Genomic DNA, 19,188 nt, shown 5'->3' with positions numbered 1-19,188 from the left:
TCATGATGGGTATCTCAAGTATGCTGAGGATTGGAGGACACCCCCATTTCCCTAGTCAATCAGAACAAAACATAGTATAACACAAAAGAAATTCGAATTAAAAATAAAATGATAAGTCAAAAACTCAGAACTAAGATTTCAACAACCATCCCGAATCACAGTAATTCATAAAGCCTTTAATATCAAGAAGACAACCTAAGTCGGGACATGCCCCCGATGATAGCCCAAAAGCAATCCATTAGAATAATTTAAGACATAAATACAACAATACTTTCAAATGAAGGCCTTCCAAAGAATGGAGGCTCATCACTTAAAACATACCTTTGTCCATTAAGAAAACACCAAATACTAGGAAAGAAAGTATAACTATCTCTGAACCCTTCATCGCATGGGGATACAACATGCGATGATGATTACCAAGGTGAGCGCTATCTTGTAACTCAAGAAAGGGATAAAGTAATGCCATGATCAAATCAGTTCATCATCATTCAAAATCTTAGGCACACAATCATGTCTATAATATATATATATATAAACACACACATATACATAAGATGTCGGTATAGGGAATAGGGCTTAGCATGAGATTTAAAATATAAGATGTCGGTATAGGGAATAGGGAAGCTGGACCTATGGGGTATATGGGTCTGGTTTCCCATATCGAAAGGGCCTAGTGTGTGTTAGCCACATGAACCAGAGGTATCAAGGAAGTTCAGGGAATCCGTGACCCTTCGACAATATATTATAAACATATATAAGGTATGATAAAAGCACACAAACCTTAAGACCAATCTCCACACCGGCAAATGCGGGTTTCCAACATCGGTACCTTGGGAACTCAACCTTCATGGAAATCTACACAACCCCCTTTAAGTCAACTTAAAACATTAAACATTCCCATTCATTATACCGAGGACCATCCAATAAGGCACATATCATTGGTATTATTATACCAATTATGCTGGCAAGCTAATATCATTAGGCCATCTTAAATTGACTATAAACTTATGGGAATCCATGACCCCCATAGTTAAATTATTCATTAACTCGTGGGAATCCACGACCCCCAAAGTTTAATTTAAAATCAAGTCATGACTATAAAGGCCCTTCAAAGACATTTGTGCTTTATTAGCCTTTTTTGCAAAGCAATAGCTTCACACTGGTTTCAATAGGAATATACCCTTAGTCAAAAACAATTTCACAATGATTGGTCGAGGCTATAACCAATTCAATTACAAAAATCCAGAAAGTTTGGGCAATCAACGACCCTCATAAGTTCATCAAATTAATTTGGTGAATCCATAACCCCCATTCTGATTCCTATACCTATGCACCCAATTAGTTTAAAAACTATAAATTGAAAGAATGAAGATCAACAAAAACTTTTGGAAAGAAGTTCAACCAATAATACACAAAATACCTTAACCCAAAATCTAAACTAATAATTAATCACATTAATAACAAGTTTAAGCACATGCTTTTAGATAGACATGTTTTAGGGAAGAGATACATACTTTAATTTAAGAGAAACTCTTTGAAAATAGCAAGGAAAGAAGTCCCATGATTGCACCCTAACCTCATTGCCTTTCAACCATAGCTTTGGATTAAGGAATGACCCTTTTTTGAAGGGATACAGGAGTTTTAAGTCTTAGAAATGGGTTATGTAAATATTGGATGGTTTATAGGGTGTAAAAGGATCAAAATAACCTTAATAAAATTGCCATCCACAAAAAGAGGGAGGTTCACATCGCGAAGCCCAAGACAAACCCCTACGTTCGTGATGCAAAGATTAATGTGATGTAGAGGCTCTACAACGTGAAGCTGAGGCAGTGAGCCATTGCGGGCTCCCTCATGATGTGAGGCCAAAGAAAACCACCCCCTTCGGAATGAATACAAATTTTTTTGTCCCAAACCTTTCCCTAATTCCCCCAAACTCTTTCTGAAGTGTTTCACGCTCAAGATAGGGGTCATGTAGGATCGTTTAAGCTAGTTTTTGGACACTGTAAAACTTGAGGTGTTACGTTATCCCTCCTTAGGACCATTTGTCCAGTAAATGAGATATTACGATACTCATAACATGATATACAGAAGAACACAAAAGGATACAAGAACCACTCAATATGTGACACGAGGAGAAGTAAGTTTCACACCCTAAGTACTTCGGTCCAACATTGGAAATAGAAATGGGTATTTGGACTTCATGTCCTCTGCAGCTTCCCACATAGCTTTTTCCACCTTCTGATTTCTACAAAGCACCTTTATTGAATTCACATCCTTAGACCTCAAACTACAGACTTGCCTATCCAATACCTCAACCGAAGCCTCCATATAAGATAAGGAATCTTAAATACCAACAACCTCAATTGGCATAATCAATGAAGGGTTGCCCACAAACTTCTTCCGCAATGAAACATGGAATGTCGAATAGATAGAACCCAAACTTGTAGGAAACTCTAGCTCATAAGAAACATTTCCCACTGTTCTCAACATCAAATATGGGCTAACATAATAGGAGATTGAGCTTCCCTTTCTTTTCAAATCTCATCACTCCATTCAGGGGAGACACCTTCAACAACCTTCAATCTCTAATATTAAACTCCAAATCTGTTCACCTCATATCCTTATAGGAAATTTTGCAACTTTGAGAAGTCTTAAGACTATCTCAAATAAACTTCACCTTTTCCATAGCATAGTGAACAAAATTTGGACCAAACAATCTAGTCTCACCGACCTTAAATTACCTAATAGAAGACATACACCTCCTACCAAATAAGGCCTAAAATGGATCCATCTGAACATTCAAGTAATAACAATTATTATATACAAACTCAATGAGCGCAAAATGATGAATCCAACTACCACTAAAATAAATCATGTAAGACCTTAACGTAGCACATGCTTCAAGGTCTGAATAGTCCTCTCCACTTATCTATCCATTTGATGGTGAAAAACGGTGCTAAGGTTCACCCGTGTATCCAAACACTTCTAAAATAAACACAAAAAATGAGAAGTAAATTGTGTGCCTTTAACTAAAATAATGGAAATAAGGGACGATGCAACTTGACAATCTCCTAAATAAACAACTTAGCATTGTCCATGCTAGAGTAATTATTCCTCACTATAAGAAGTTAGTACACTTAGTCATCCTATCCACAATAACCCAAATCGAGTCCAGTTAATTGTGAGACTGTAGAAACCTATAATGAAATCTATGTTCATCACCTTCCACTTCAACATAGTTAACTGTATCCCTTGAGACATACGACTAGACCTTAGGTGCTCAACTTTCACTTGCTAAAAGAACGATGCACTTAGCTATAAAATTGGCCACATGTTTCTTCATGTTTTTCCACTAAAAACTCTCCTTGATATCATGATTCATCTTCATCAAACAAGTATAAACTATATACCTTAACTTATGAGCCTTAGTCAAAATTCTTTCTCACAACCTATCCACATGAGGAACATACAACTTGTCTTAGTACCTTAAGATACCATCACTTCCAATATCAAAGACCATAACCATCTACTGACCCACATCATCCTTGATCTATATTAAGATATGGTCTAAAAGATGCTTTACATTTAACTCAGAACCAAGATATAACTTTACCACCTTTCTAACAATCACACCACCATCCTCAGAGTCCAAAAGACGAGCTCCAAAACAAGCCAATCGGTGAATATCCTTCACCAATCCTCTTTTCTCCTCATTCACATGAGATAAGCTACCCCTAGACAACCTACTAAAAGTATCAACAATAATATTAGCTTTATCGGGATGACAGTGAAGACTCATGTCATCATCTTTGACAAAATCAAGTCATCTATTTTGCCTTAGATTCAACTCCTTCTGAGTGAACACATACTGCAAGATCTTATAATCGGAGTGACTGTCCATGTGTACCCCTTACAGATAATGGCACCAAATCTTTAAAGAAAAGACCATAGCTGCTAACCCAAAGTCATGAGTCAGATAGTTCTTTTCATGTACCTTAAGCTTCCCAGAAGCATATGTTACAACCCTGCCATGTTGCATCAAAATACTACCCAGTCCAACGAAGGATTCGTCATAGTAAGCAACAAAGCCCTTACCCTCGAGCAGGATCAAAACCAGAGCAAAAGTCAACTTGTTCTTCAACTTATCGAAACTACCCTTAGAAGCATCAGACCACAAAAACTTTGCCTTTTACTTAGTCAACTTATTCAATGATAAAGATATAGAAGAGAAACTATCCAAAAATATATGGTTACATTGGCTAAACCCAAGAAGCTCCAAATGTTGGTTGGAATCATAGGTCTAGGTGACTTCATAAGTGCCTCAACTTTTTATGGATCTACTATGATCCCCTCACGAGAAGTAACATGACCTAGAAAGGTTACAACAAACAACCAAAACTAACACTTGAAAAATATGGCATACAATTGTTGATCCTTAAGAGTCTGCAACACTACTCGGACGATATAGGCATGATCCTCCTTACTAGTAGTATATACCAAGATATCATCAATAAAAACTATGATTAATAAATTTAAAAACTACCTGAATACCCAGTTCATGAGATCTATAAAAGCATTCAGAACTTTAGTCAACCCAAATGATATAACTAAAAACTCTTAATGACCCTATCGAGTTTGAAAATTAAACTTAGGGATATCCATCTCCATGATCTTCTACTGATGATAACCTGACTGAAGATCAATCTTTAAGAATCATTTAGCACTTTGAAGTAGGTCAAAGAGATAATCAATCCTAGGAAGAGGATACTTATTTTTCACCATCACCTTATTCAACTGTTGATAGTCTATTTACATTTATGAAGAGAGCCATCCTTCTTATGCATATAAAGTATAGGAGATCCTAAGAGAAATATACTAGGATGGATGAAACCCTTATCAACAATTTCCTTTAAAACTTCTTAAGTTATTTTAACTCGGTCGAAGCCATTCTATATGGAGGGATACAGATAGGACGGGGATTCGAAAGAAGCTAAATCCCAAAGTATGTTTCCTTATTGGGAGGAATACCCAAAAGATCATCGGGAAATTACAAGAAATTTGTTAACAATGGGGACAAATTTCAAAGAGGTACTTTCAGAACCAAAATCCTTAACCAAAACTAGATGGTGTAGAGAATGTTTTGAAATAAACTTCTGGGCTCTAATATAGGAAATAAATCTTTCCTTAGGTACTAGTGAACTCCCTTCCCACTCAATCACTGGTTTATTCAGGAATTGGAAAACTGAACTTAGATCTTATGATTAAGAGAACTAGAGCACAAATAAAGCCAATCCATTCCTAATATAACATCAAAATCTACCATATCCAACTCTATCAAATCCACCAATGTATCTATACCACAGATAGATACCGCACATCCCCTAAAGACCATTTCAGAAAAAACAAAATCACCTACCAAGGTAGACATAAAAAATGATTCAAAAATACAATCAATATTGAAAATAAAATGAATAGCCACATAAGGGGTCATACAAAAAAGAGTATACCCTGAATCAAGCAGAAAATATACATTATGAAAAAAAGTGATAATGTACCTGTGACATCATCAAGATGCCTCAGATTCCTAATAAGTGGAATAAGCATAAAAACAACTTCGGCTAGAGCTAGTATTAAGAATAGCACACTTTAGTCGTAGAGATGAAAAAAAAGCAACAGGGACCATATTAACTCCAGAAGAAACCTTAGCTGGACAGTGTCGCTACAAATGTTGTAACTGAACATAATTAAAGAAACTATTCCACCCCTCTTTACACTAACCATGATGAATCCGCCCTTAAAAATGACAAGACGGATAAGATGAAGCTAACTAGGCTCTACCAGCCTGCGACTGGGCATCTTATACCTTAAACCAACTGATAATATGAAGGTGATGATCACTAAATGACTTAGGATAAGCCGCACTAGTTGTAAAATATCTTATATAATTTCACTAAATCTTCTTCTTAGACCATTACCAACCATTTTACCACTATTCTTATGACCTCCGCCCTTCTATGAGTATCTAAACTTCTTATTCTTCCTCTCTTCCATTTCTGCGTATTTCTTATTTTCATCCTTAACTTGTTACATGTAAACCATGCACTTAGAGATATCTATATCATTGTTTAACATTGCAGTATTGCAATAAAAAACCAAGCCCCAGGAAAAACCAAAATCAAACTTCCTTATTCGAGCCCTCATGCTCAACACATTCTTTAGAGCATAACAAAACAACTGATGAAATTTCATAGCATACTCCTTCACAGTCATCATTCTCTGCTTTAGGTTCACAAACTCTTTATCCTTAGCCTCTCTCAACCTCTAAAGAATGAAATGATCATTTAAGGCACCCAAAAACTCATCCCATTTAGCTGACTCAGTATCCTTCCCTCTCGAATGTTTCCACTTCTCTTGCCACTAATATGCCATATCCTTCAACTAATATGTGGCATACTCCACACATTCAGAGTTAGTGAAATGTATCTCCCTAAATATCTTTTCTATTTCATAAGTAAAACCTTGAGGATCCTCCTCAACCTTGAGCCTTTAAAGGTAGGTGAACTCAACCTCATGAACTGTCTAACTTCGATGACCTCATATGAGGGAGCAACAGAAGAAACACACTCAAAATGCAAAGAATGAGATACTACAAACTAGCTACGCAAATATATCGATCAATAAAACTCAATATTTAACACGTCACCCTAAAAAGCCCAATAAGGACTAGTAGAAATAAGTGGAACTCTACGAAGGGTAGTATACTGATAAGACAGGACCCTAGACCAAGCCTGTATTCCATATGAAGGATGAGGTCCATCCAAATTGTCCTTAGGTGGGATAAAGGAGTTTCTACGATTACCAAATCAATGAGGAGGCATAATGTAAAGTGTTAACAAATATTAATTAGAGGAGGTCCCCGTACCCTAGACTCTATAGTGAAAAAATAGATCACAAGATAGGGAAACATTCCTAAATGCCTTATAGCCTCTCCCTTATTAATGTGGAATGTGACATATCCTTAAAAAAAACTCTACTTGACACAACTTTGTAGACAGCCAATGACCATGAACCTATGCTCTGATACCAAGCTTTTCATGACCCAAATCGAGACCTAGTCCTGACGAGTATCTCAAGTCCATCGAGAATTAAAGAATACCCCTTTTCCTAGTTAGTCAAAACATGACATAGTATAACAGCGAAATCAATTCAAATAGACAATAAGAAGATAATAACTCAGAGGAACAAGGATTTCAATAACCATCCCAATCCACAGTAATCCCTAAAGCCTTTAATATCCAAAAGACAACCTAAGTTATGACATGCCCTTGATGATTGCAAAAAAAATCCATAAGAATAATCAAAGACATAAATGTAATAATACTTTAAAATGATAGTCCTTTCGGTGAATGAAACCTTACAACTTCAAAGCTTACCGCTAACGATCCTAAAATCACCTATTACTGCACAAGAAAGTAGAAGTATCTCTATACCCCGCATAGCGTGGGGATATAATTTCAAAGGATCATTAGTAGGGTGAGCACTAGCAAGCAACATGGAAGGGATAACGTAATTCCATGATCCAATCAGTCCAACATCATTAAAAATCATGCAGGGATAGAGAATAGGGCTTAACATGAGATTTAAAATATTAGGCTAGACTATGTAACTTAACCATCATAAAAGCACCCATGGAATATATGGGACTGACTCTCCCTATCACAAGGTCCCCAGTATGTGTTAGGCGATCGAACTGTAGGTATCAATGAAAGTTGAGGAATCCACAACCCTCTGCCAATCCATAATAAATATGAATTAGGTATGACAAAAGCACACAACCATTAAGACCAACCCCACACTAGAAATTATGGGTTTGAAACATTTTTCCCTTTGGACCTTAACCTTCACAGCCAGTAATATGGGTTTTGCTCTGCCTACTTGAAGGGCTCAATGTATGTTAACCATATAAATCAAAGGTATCAAGAAAGGCCGAAGAATATATGACCCTTCGTCAATTAATTATAAATATATATATTGTGTGATGCAATCACAGGAGCATTAAGACCAACCCCTACGCTAGCAAACACGGGTTTCCAATATTGGTCTATCAAGACCTCTACCTTTACGGCCAGCTACACAACCCCCCTTTTAGCGAAATTAAAACTTTTACATACTCCCATATATTAAACAAAGGACCACCTATTAAGGCACATACCATTGGACTTGTCATACCAATTATTATTGCAAGATAACATCAATAGCCCATTTTTAATTGACCATCAACTTAGGGAATCCACAACACCCATTGTCCAATTATTCACAAACTTGGAGAAATCCATAACTGATCCAATTGTTCATTATCTCAGAGTAATCCAAAACCTCCACGATTCTACTTTAAATCAAGTAATGACCATAAAGACCGTTCAAAGTCATTTGTATTTTATTAGCCTTTTATACAATACAATCTATTTAATTTGGTTTCAATTGGCATATAATTATGTTTTAAGCCAATTTCATAATGTTAGGTTGAGTTTATTACCAACTTAATTAAAAAAATCCATATAATTAGGGAATCGTCGACCCTCATAAGTTTATCAAATCAATTGGGAAATCCGTGTCCCCCATTCCAATTCCCATACTCATGAACACAATCGTTTCAAAACTATCAATTTAAAGCATGAATTATAAAAAAAAAGCCATGGAAAAATTAATTCCACCAATAACATCCAGAAGTCCTCTACCCAAATTCAAAGCTAATAATTAATCACATGAATAAAAAGTTTAAACATATACTTTTAGATAAACAAGTTTTAGGGAAAAGATACATGCCTCAATTAAAGAGAACAACTTTGAAAATAATAAGTAATGGGGCCTCCAGCTTGAACCCTAACCTCACTACCTTTCAACCATAGCTTTTGAATGAGAAATTACCATTTTTGAGAGAATATAGGAGTTTTAAGACTTATAAATGGGTTATGTAAAGATTGTATGGTGTATAGGATTTAAAGGACCAAAATAACCTTAATATAATTTTAAACAAGGTCCCATCAATTCAATGTGAGTGGTTTGCAATGCGAACCTCATGGAAAACACCTAGGTCCACGGCGTGATGCTCAAGATGAAGTAAAGGCTTCACGATGCAAAACCAAGCACAAAGCTGAGGAAGTGAGCATTGAGATATCCCTCGTGGTGTAAAGCAAAACCACACTACTCCTTTCATGATGCATAACTTCTTTTTGGTCTAAAACCTTACCACAATGAACCTAAACTTATTTTGAAGTGTTTAATGCTAAAGATAGGGTTTTTGTAGTATAATTTAAGCTATTTTTGAACCCCCTAACATCTGGGTGTTACTAAATGGTATGGATCAAAATAAAAAAGATAAAATAAACACTAAACTAAAGAAACAATAGAATAGATAATTCTTAAAGTAAAGGATAGAAGGATAAATAGATTGACATAAGAAAATATAGGAAAAGATAACTAAAGCATATTTTAAATTCTAAGACCCTCATCTCAAATACAATGTCACACTGAACCTATATGCGATCGAAAGGGCAATCAACTACCTGATCAACCATGTTTGACAGACGGAATCAACATAAGATTTTCAAAGCTAAACTCTATCTCAAGAGTCTCATAACATCAAAATAATCATCAAAAAACTAAAATAATAGGAGTAGTGTTTAGTTATTCATACACTTAGGCGAAACCTTAGGCCCAAAAGTGACCCATTCATATTTTAAAAGACAATTTCAGCTCTTTGGTCCACCTGCTCATGCAAGTGGGAACCTGCTTATCTAAGTCAAGCGCATGTGCCACTATTTTGGCACCTACTCATGTAGGTTGGGTGTAAGTGACTTCACAGGTCACTTCAGCATGCCTCCAGGCTCGTTTTAACCTTTCAACAACCTTTCTAATGTCCTTTAACCTTTCTATTATGCATTGGGCACTTTATAAGTTCAATTACAATCTGAATGAATTACATAGTAATTATATGATAAACAAAGTGTATTCATTCCCAATAGAGTGACCAATTGACTAATTTGATGTTAAATATTTCATATCAAATAATTATTAGTAATACACTAATTTATTTAACTGTAGCTAGCTTTTAATTTATAAGCTTAATTACAATATCAATGAATTACATTATAATTACATTATCAACAAAGTGTATTCATCGTAAATGGAGTGATCAATTGACTAATTTGATGTGAAATGAATCTTACTGAACCATGATTAGTAACAATAAAATTTATTTTAACTATTATTTTCTTTCAGTCTATAAACTCATTTAAAATCTCAATGAATTACATAGTAAATACATGATCAACTATGTGTATAACCTATTGTAATAGATTATAACATGTTGCAATAGATGTCAATATATGTTTGATCAATTGTATTTATTTTATTATTTAAAATAGATGAGGCATTTACTATAATATGTTAGATAGTTGTTGCAACAAATGTCTTTACCATTTTGATTATTTTAAACATATGAATAATCTGTTGTATTATAACAGATGTCTATATATTTTTAATCATTTTTAATAGATAAGTCATCGATTGAAATAGATAATGCATTTGTAGCAATATATGTTAATATCTATTTAGTTATTTCTGACAGATGAGTCATTTATTGCATTGCAGTAGATATTTATACATGTTTGATTCATTTTATTAGATGAGACATCTATGCAATAGATGAGACATCTGCTGCACTAAATGTATGTATCAATTTGATTATTTTCAATAGATAAGTTATATGTTGGTTTCTATAGATACCTATATTTGTTTGGTTATTTCAAAAAGATGAGTCATTTATTGCAACAGATAATGCATTTGTTGCAAGAAATGTCTATATCTGTTTGGTTATTTCAAACAGATCAGTCATCTATTTTAATAGATGATGCATCCATTGTAATATTTGACCTTTGTAATTCATTTTTAATAATAATTTATAAGTTTCCAAATCAAGGTATAAAATAAAATTTATGACAAAATTACTATGCATCAACTAAACCATAAATGTTATCATCACCTATTATATTATATTATTAACTAAAATAGTGAAAGTAAAATGTCATTATGTTGTCTAGAAATTATAAATTGCACATCTAGATAAGTCAAAAAAATTATAACCCACATCAGGGCTCCAAACCTTCACATGCTACTCCAACAACCCAAACTTCTTGCATCATTGCAACTAATCTTTCATTCAATAAGGTATTGAGAGTTTTCATACCAGTCCTGATTATCAAATATCCAATATATTAAAGCAAGTACGAACCATATTCCACACTAGTTTTATTTTTGATAAGGTTCTATTTTTGACCTTCAAAAGCCCATCATTGATTAAGCAGCTTCTTTGGCGAGTGATTTATTATACCACCTTGCTTCAATAACTTTGGGAAAATAGCAACAAAGGCTACTTGCAAATAGAACATTTCCTTTCTTCAAAAATTGATATATTATAGTCATAAACATTTATGACTCCCTCATTGATGATGATCTCATCAATCATAAAATATTTATTCTTCATGTTCGTGATTGCAAGAATCCTCTTTGCCTTGTTCAATCCAGGACACTCGAATATAGACTCTTCCTCTACAATAATCAATGATATCCTTAACCCATTCAAACAACAAGTATTACCTTAATTTTTCTACCATTGAGTGTTGTCACTTCTTCGCTGAATTTTTTGTACCTACTTAATAAGTTACTATAGAAGTTGAGGACCATGATCCTATCCTTGATATCATTATGCTTAGTTAATTTATGGTACGTTTCCAACATGAGGTAAAGAAGTTTGTCAATGTACTAATATAATAATACAACTTACATAAGCTAGTAGCTTATAATAACAATTGAAATGATATAATAGATGGCCTATCTGTTGTAAAAATGACTCATTTGTTATAATAGATGGGCCATCTATTTCAATAGATGTTTTATTTGTTGCATAAGTTCTTTGTACATGTTAATAGATTAGCCAATCTAGTACAAACTAATACATCATATAGGTAATCTATAATGATAGATAACTTTGAAGGTTAGAAATTAAGTAGATGGAAGTTTAGAAAAAGTAACTTACCTAACCCTCATACCACTGTTCCATACGTGTTATGTTCTTGAAGTCTTTTGACATAAATTTATTCATGGAGTAGACTTTTAGGGATTATTTCAATATTATTGGTATGTTCAATTTATTATTCTTTATGGCTTTCACCAACATATAAATATTCACCTTCTTCAGTTATCACTACTCTCCTATGGCCCCTTTAATATACTCAATAGTAAAAGGAAGAGAATTTGCAACTTTCTTGATGGCATGACACCCCTCTTAGATGTAAAATCACTGACAACAAAAGTTAGAACATCAATGTTTTTAATAAAGTTTTCATGTTTGTACTTGAATTATGTGTATTTGCATGCAGAACAAGAGCTTAAATAGGGACTAAAAGAGGTGGTATGCTCACTAAAAAGGGTAAATCCACCATATAGGTCATATCCACCACCAACATGACCATCATCACAGTTTTTTTTTTTTAAAAGAAATTTTTATGAGCATCATCACCATTATCAGTACCATCTCAATCACCAACATCACCAACACCATCACTAGCACTATCAACAACATAATCACAATTACAAGTATTGATACCAGCACACAAATATATTACAAAATCATAAAATTAACTCAACAATAGACTCAACAAGAATAATCTAACCTTTTTGAGGTTGTTTTTTTTATGGTATCCATCATATTTTTTACTATGTCAACATTTAGGTTTACGTTTATTTCAACAACCCATAGAGTAAGAAAGGTAGGCTTCTCCAACTTTTCCTTATTAGGTACAAGAAAGGGATCCATAACCTAAAAGTAAAAGTAGATATATTAACACCAAGCTATAATTTGTAAGAGATTTCCCATATATTGCAACAAAAAATTCAAATATTGCAATAGATTATCCATTTATTGCATTAGTATACAGTAAATTAGGTAATTTATTAACAGGTTTATAAAAATTATGGAAAATATATTTGTTACATATGTTGTAGTAGATGGGTAATCTAAAGAGATAAGTTTCAATGGACAGATCATTTGTTAAAATAGATTTAAAAAAATGAGTTACCTATTGCAATGTGTTAACTTTAGTAAAACTATTCAATTTAAAAGAAGACTTACTACATCATCCGGAGGGTAAAAGAGATCAAGTATATTTATCCTTGAGTTTTTCTTGGTAAACCACCAGTTGAGGATCGATTGATGAGAAACCTCTTTCAAGTAGTCCTTGACTTGCTGCAGGAGGTGAAGAATGTCTTCAAAAATCCAAGCCTATTAATGTAAGCTTGATTCAAACAAAAAGTCAAAGTAATTATTTAGTAGCATAAATAAATAAAACACAAAAGAAAAATAGGGATAAAGTTTATCATGATAGCCCAAGAAAAGTCATATAAGTTGATCTTCTTTGGAGTTAACTATGTAAATAAATATTTGACAGTCAAGCAATAGCTTTTAGATCCACCTGGATAGTTGTTAAATGCCTCTAAATCTTGAGCAAGATCTAATAATTCAGGTTTTATTACTTTGTTGGTGTGTCTAAACCATAAAATGAAATGTACAAACCGAACAAAGTACAATGACTCATTGTACTTCTACAAAAACCTTTTATTCTGGAGATCAACTATCAAGTGACTTGCTTCGTAGGTTGGTCCAACAGTGGCCAATAACACATTTATTTTGTCTTTATCTTTGTTGGTTTTAGTGTATGGCTTGGTTAGTTTCTTTCCTTTATTTATTCCTTGAATGATTTAGGTGTCTTGCTTGCCCGTGGATTTTCTAAGGATGTTACTGTGGGAAGTTGTTCAGAATGAGGATGGCATCTCAGGATAGTCACTATGGAAAATTATTTTATGCCAAAACAAACGTACATGCCACTGTAGTTTATCCAAATCTCATCCATTTTATTGTCCTCATCCTTCAATATTTCATCGACATCGCCCTTATACTTGATCCTGGGCTCGAGAAGACCATACTTCAAAGTCATTTAAAGTGTGCATTAGTATCCTCTGGTATATCAAGTAAAGTATCAAAAGAAGCTGGACTTAAAGTAATACTCAAATTTTTCATCCCTTAATATCTTCCTAAAACTATCAAAAATTTTACACATGATAGATTTAACTATAAAATCACTTGTCAAATAAATGGGATTGTCTATAGGTATATGAAATTTGAGTCAATAATAAATGTTTTGAAAATATCATGTTGGTCTTTTGATCTAAGCGCATGATCGACCGACAAAATCCCTAAATCACATTGACATTGTCATCAACTTTTTCCTCTCTATCAGCTCTTTTATTTTGATCTTTAGCTCCATCTCTTTTCTCCTCATCTCCTTTCTTATTTTTTTCTTCTTCATCATTACCTTCATCCTCACCTTCCTCTTCATCTCTTTTATCACTATCTTTATTGTCCCTGTCCTTACCATCTCTATTTTTTTATTATTATATCTCCTCTCTATAACTTCTTCTTTATTTCCCTTATGTTTCTTTTCAACATCATCTACATTTCATTCAACTAATTCTCTATCAATATATTCTATATTATCTCTATCCATAACTTTATTTTCTCTCTGTACATCTATAGATGGTACCTCTTCACTTGTTTATGAAAGATCTTGTTCAACAAGTTTTTTGTATACCATTTTTAATTTAGCTATATTAGTTGCTTTGTCAAAAGTTGATTCACATTCTTTTCTTTTGTAAGTTTTTTATCTACAAATAAGTGGAGAGAAAAAAATATAACAATGGACTTGTACATCATTAATAAAAGGTAACATAAAATTTATAAATACAACACAGTAGGAAAATATTTCAACCAAATGACCCATATGTTACACTAGATAGGTCATCTTCTTGAATGAATCAAAATACTCTTACTACTGGTTTAATTTCAGAAAAAAAATGACTCATTTGTTGTAATATATGGGTCATCTATTGGATGAAATCAAACCAGTGGTCTTGGGTAGATTTATTCACCTAAGTGTTGTTATCTACTCTTATTTAGAGTGGTTTTGAGGACTTTTCTTGTGCACAATGAGTTAATCTTTGTATAAATGAACATATTAGTGTTAAATTATGTTTTGACAATGTTTATGGTGTGTGCTAATCAAAGTTGGAAGAAAAATGTTCCTTTAGAGTTCAAAGAAGATAACTAGTATTCTTAGCTTGAGCTATGTGCTAATCTAGTTCGTCTTGTTTTATTCTAGTGTTCTTAAGGGTCTAATTCATGATGTTTTATGTTGTATGAATCTTTATGAGATGATTAAAATGATATTTTTAGGGTGTACAATCTGTTTTTGAATATGAAACATGTCCACAAATCAAGGAACAAAAATCCAAACCCATGGAGTAAACAACTTTCAGATCTGGAATTTGTGGACGTAGGGTCATGCCACGCTACCTAGCCACCGTTGTAAGGGCGTGACATGCCCTTTGATTCCATTGTAATTTTAATTTCCGGTATCCCTCTGCAATTAAAGCATGTCACACTGCCCAGGTAGAGCGATAAGGATGTAGCACGCTTGGTAGTTCAAATTGACAGATCATGTTCTACTATAAATAGGACACTTCACTTATTTTATAAAGAAATTGGACGGACTTGGGGCATTGAAATATGATTGAGGAGGCTTCAATTAGGGTTTTTATTCTTTTACTTTATTTTGCTTTCGGATTATTACATGCATTGCATAATTTTGATTCTTTGTAAATCCATGAGTGGCTAGACACCCTCATCAAGTGTTAAGGCCAAGAACATGATTGTTTTGTCTAATAATTGAGTTTGTTATTTTCTATTATCATTATTGGTTATTCATGTATTCTTGAAAATTATTACTCTATGGATTTTCAACCATTCAGATAAATGCATACTTCTATTTGGATTCCATAAGAAGAAATGATATAATAGAATATGGAATACATGGGTTGGGATCGTAATCATTCAATGAATTGATGTTATTATTTGCGATTGGAATAGGAATAAACCTAATTTTCCCTATATGGTTCATATACAAGTAGAAAAATAAATATGTTTAGCTTAGTAATTGTGAGACTAAGTTAGATAAGTTATTAGAGAGGCGGAAGACTGTGAACATGTTCTCAACCCCATGATCCAAAAACCTAGATAATTAACTAAACCAACAAGATTATATAACTAAGTAGCATTGTTCATGTTTCTTTAAGCCTGGGTTTCTCCCAATTATGGTTCAAGACCTTTACATTACCGTAGTGTTAAGTTTACTTTAAATTTCTAACTCTCCATTACTCTTGGTTATTTTAGCACTTGATTCATCTTAATCGTGAGTCAGAACTGGATAGTTTTTAAATACAACTCTTTATGGGATCAATACTTTTCTTTATTAAGGTAATTTTACTACTTGGTAGACCACGTACACTAGTCTTGTATCTGCACTTGGGAGCAACGTCGTTTTGGTGCCATTGTTAGGGATATGTAAATTGGAAACCATCTTAGTTTTAGTTTTGCTTTATAATTTCTTAACTGCTAATTACTTGATCATAGCTTCTGGATATGCAGATACAAGTTTGAAATCTTTTAGGTTGCTAAGGGACAATGAGTTGATTGAACTATATTCTAAACCTGAGCAATGCTTACACTAGTTGAAGAGAGAAGTAGTACTTCTCTATTGAATACCTCAAATTCACATAGAAGAATTTATTCCAGCTCCCAAGGCTGAAGATCCACTAGCCCATAAAATAGTATGCAAAGTGTAAATCCCATTTACAATAAATATTACCTCCGTTATCCGCAAACCAGCACCCGAGGGTAGATTTGAGCTATAATAAAACATGGTTCAACTTTTGAACAGTAGTGGGCAGTTTACTGGTTTGTCATATAAAGATCCATAGGTTGACTTGCAGAATTTTATAGAGATCAGTGACATATTGATCCCTACTAGAGTCTCTATGAACTATGTGCAACTCACTCTTTTCCGCTTCTTACTTTAAGGGGATAAAAATAAATGAAGGCTGCGTCAGTAGGTGCTATCACTACATGGGATGATTTGGCCTAAAAATTCCTAATCCATTTCTTCCCATATGGAAAGACAAAAAAGTTTACATAGTATGATTTTGAGCTTTAAGAAGAAGATAGAGGAGAATTTTTACCATGCTTGGGAGAGGTTCAAATATCTTTTTTCCAAAACTATCCACAACACCAACAATCCAATGAGGTGTTAGCTCACACCTTTGTTAAAGCACTTGACCATAATACAAATATTTTTTCTAGACTAAACTATAGGTGTCAAACATTCGAGAAAACTTATGATGATTGATACCCTGATAAATTGATTTACACAAGGTAATCCTCACTGGAATGGTGATATCTCAAGAAGTGCAGTAAGAAAGACCTATAGAAATGATTGAAGTTGATAGTGGCACAACTTTAATCGTCCAATTTGTTCCCCTTCAGAATCAAATAATGACACAGCTTAGCAAATTGAGTGTGAATAAATCTCAGGCACGGGAAAAAGCAATTCAACAGACCCTATCTTTTTGAGAGATTCGTGGTAGGAGTGGTCACTCTACAGACTTATGGGGAGAAAATTTGGAGTCCGTGAATTTTTTAGGCATTGCATAGAAGGGTACTTATGGAAATTCCTATAACCATAAGAGACAGAATCAACCCAATTTTTCACGTGGTGCTAATTAGCACCAGCAATTTCAAAAGCAACACAACATATAGGCCAGTAATATAGAGGATACTTTGAAGAAGATCCTGGATAAGCAAGAACAAATAGCTGTTGAGATAAAAAATCAGCAAGTTGCTCCAAAGAATCTAGAGGCACAGGTAGGGAAACTAGCTCAGGCACAAAATTCCAGACACCAAGCTGGATTATAAAGTGACATAGAGAACCCAAAACAAGCTATGGAAATCACCTTGGTCAGTGGTAGAGATCTTATTGATGAACCCCAAAGAAAAATAAGAAGGTACAAACAGATTTCGTTCCACAATTGTTTAAGGCGAAGCAATTTACAAGAAAAGATTCTAAGAATTTTAGAAAATCTGAGTACCCAAATGAAAAGGCTTCAAAGCAAGTAACAGAAATACCACCACCACTATTCACTCAAAGGCTTAAAGAGGCCAACGGGTGTATGTTTTAAGAATTTCTTTGACACAGTTAGAGAACATCACATTAATTTTCCTTTTTTAGATATTTTGTAGGGCATGCCTAAGTACTCTAAGTACATGAAGGATGTGGTGAAAAATAAGATGAACCTGTAGGATAATAATATGGTGACACTTACAAAAGAGTGCAAGTTGGTGGTGATGAGGAAGATGCTTAAAAAGTTGAAGGACCCAAGGATTTTGACCCTTCTGTCATTCATGCTCTGAGTGATTTAGGGGAAAGTATAAGCTTAAGGCCCCTAGCAGTATTAAATACTCTTGGTTTTTGTAAGCCTAGGCAATGCTCTGGTGGGCACAAAATAACAGACATGACCAAAATTAATCCTAAAATAATTATAGTACATATGTTGATTATGGTTGGCAAATGTGTTATTCCTATTTACATTATTGTTCTTGAAAATGATATAGATGATAGTGTACAAATCATATTAGGACGTCCAATATTGGCAATATGAGAAGCATTGATTAATTTTTGAGAAGGAACTCTAAAAATGAGATTGGATAATGGGAAGTGGTTTTTAAAGTTATCAACCACCAAGCCCACCTTCACTATAAGGACTAATGCATGATCACAACCATGGAGCTGGATGAGAGTGGGGTAGTGGAGTCTATACCACCATAAACATCTTCAAACTCTCCCATAAGTTTGCCCATGCCACCAATTATGCTTGAAAGAGTAAAGTTGAAAGGAGAGTCTGAAAAGGCTATTGTTGATAAAAATGCAGACCTTGAAATTACACACTCAAGAGGTATGAAAAAGGTGAGAAGATGGCCTCCAAGTAGTAGGAAAGGATAAAGGAATATGGTTGAGATGTAGTGATGTGAGTCATGTCATGACACTAAATAACGCATTTCTTGGTATGCAAACAAAGTTAAGATAGATATTTTATTTTCTATTTTAGTTTTTATTTCACATAAATTTTTTGTTGACTCACACATTGATCAGAAGTTTAAGTACCTAAGAATCTAGCCAAGGA

The sequence above is a fragment of the Capsicum annuum genome, chromosome 8 (genome assembly GCF_002878395.1).
Source record: "Capsicum annuum cultivar UCD-10X-F1 chromosome 8, UCD10Xv1.1, whole genome shotgun sequence".
NCBI classification, from domain to species: domain Eukaryota; kingdom Viridiplantae; phylum Streptophyta; class Magnoliopsida; order Solanales; family Solanaceae; genus Capsicum; species Capsicum annuum.
The sequence above is the reverse complement of the archived record's forward strand: the minus strand, read 5'-3'. Positions refer to the sequence as shown.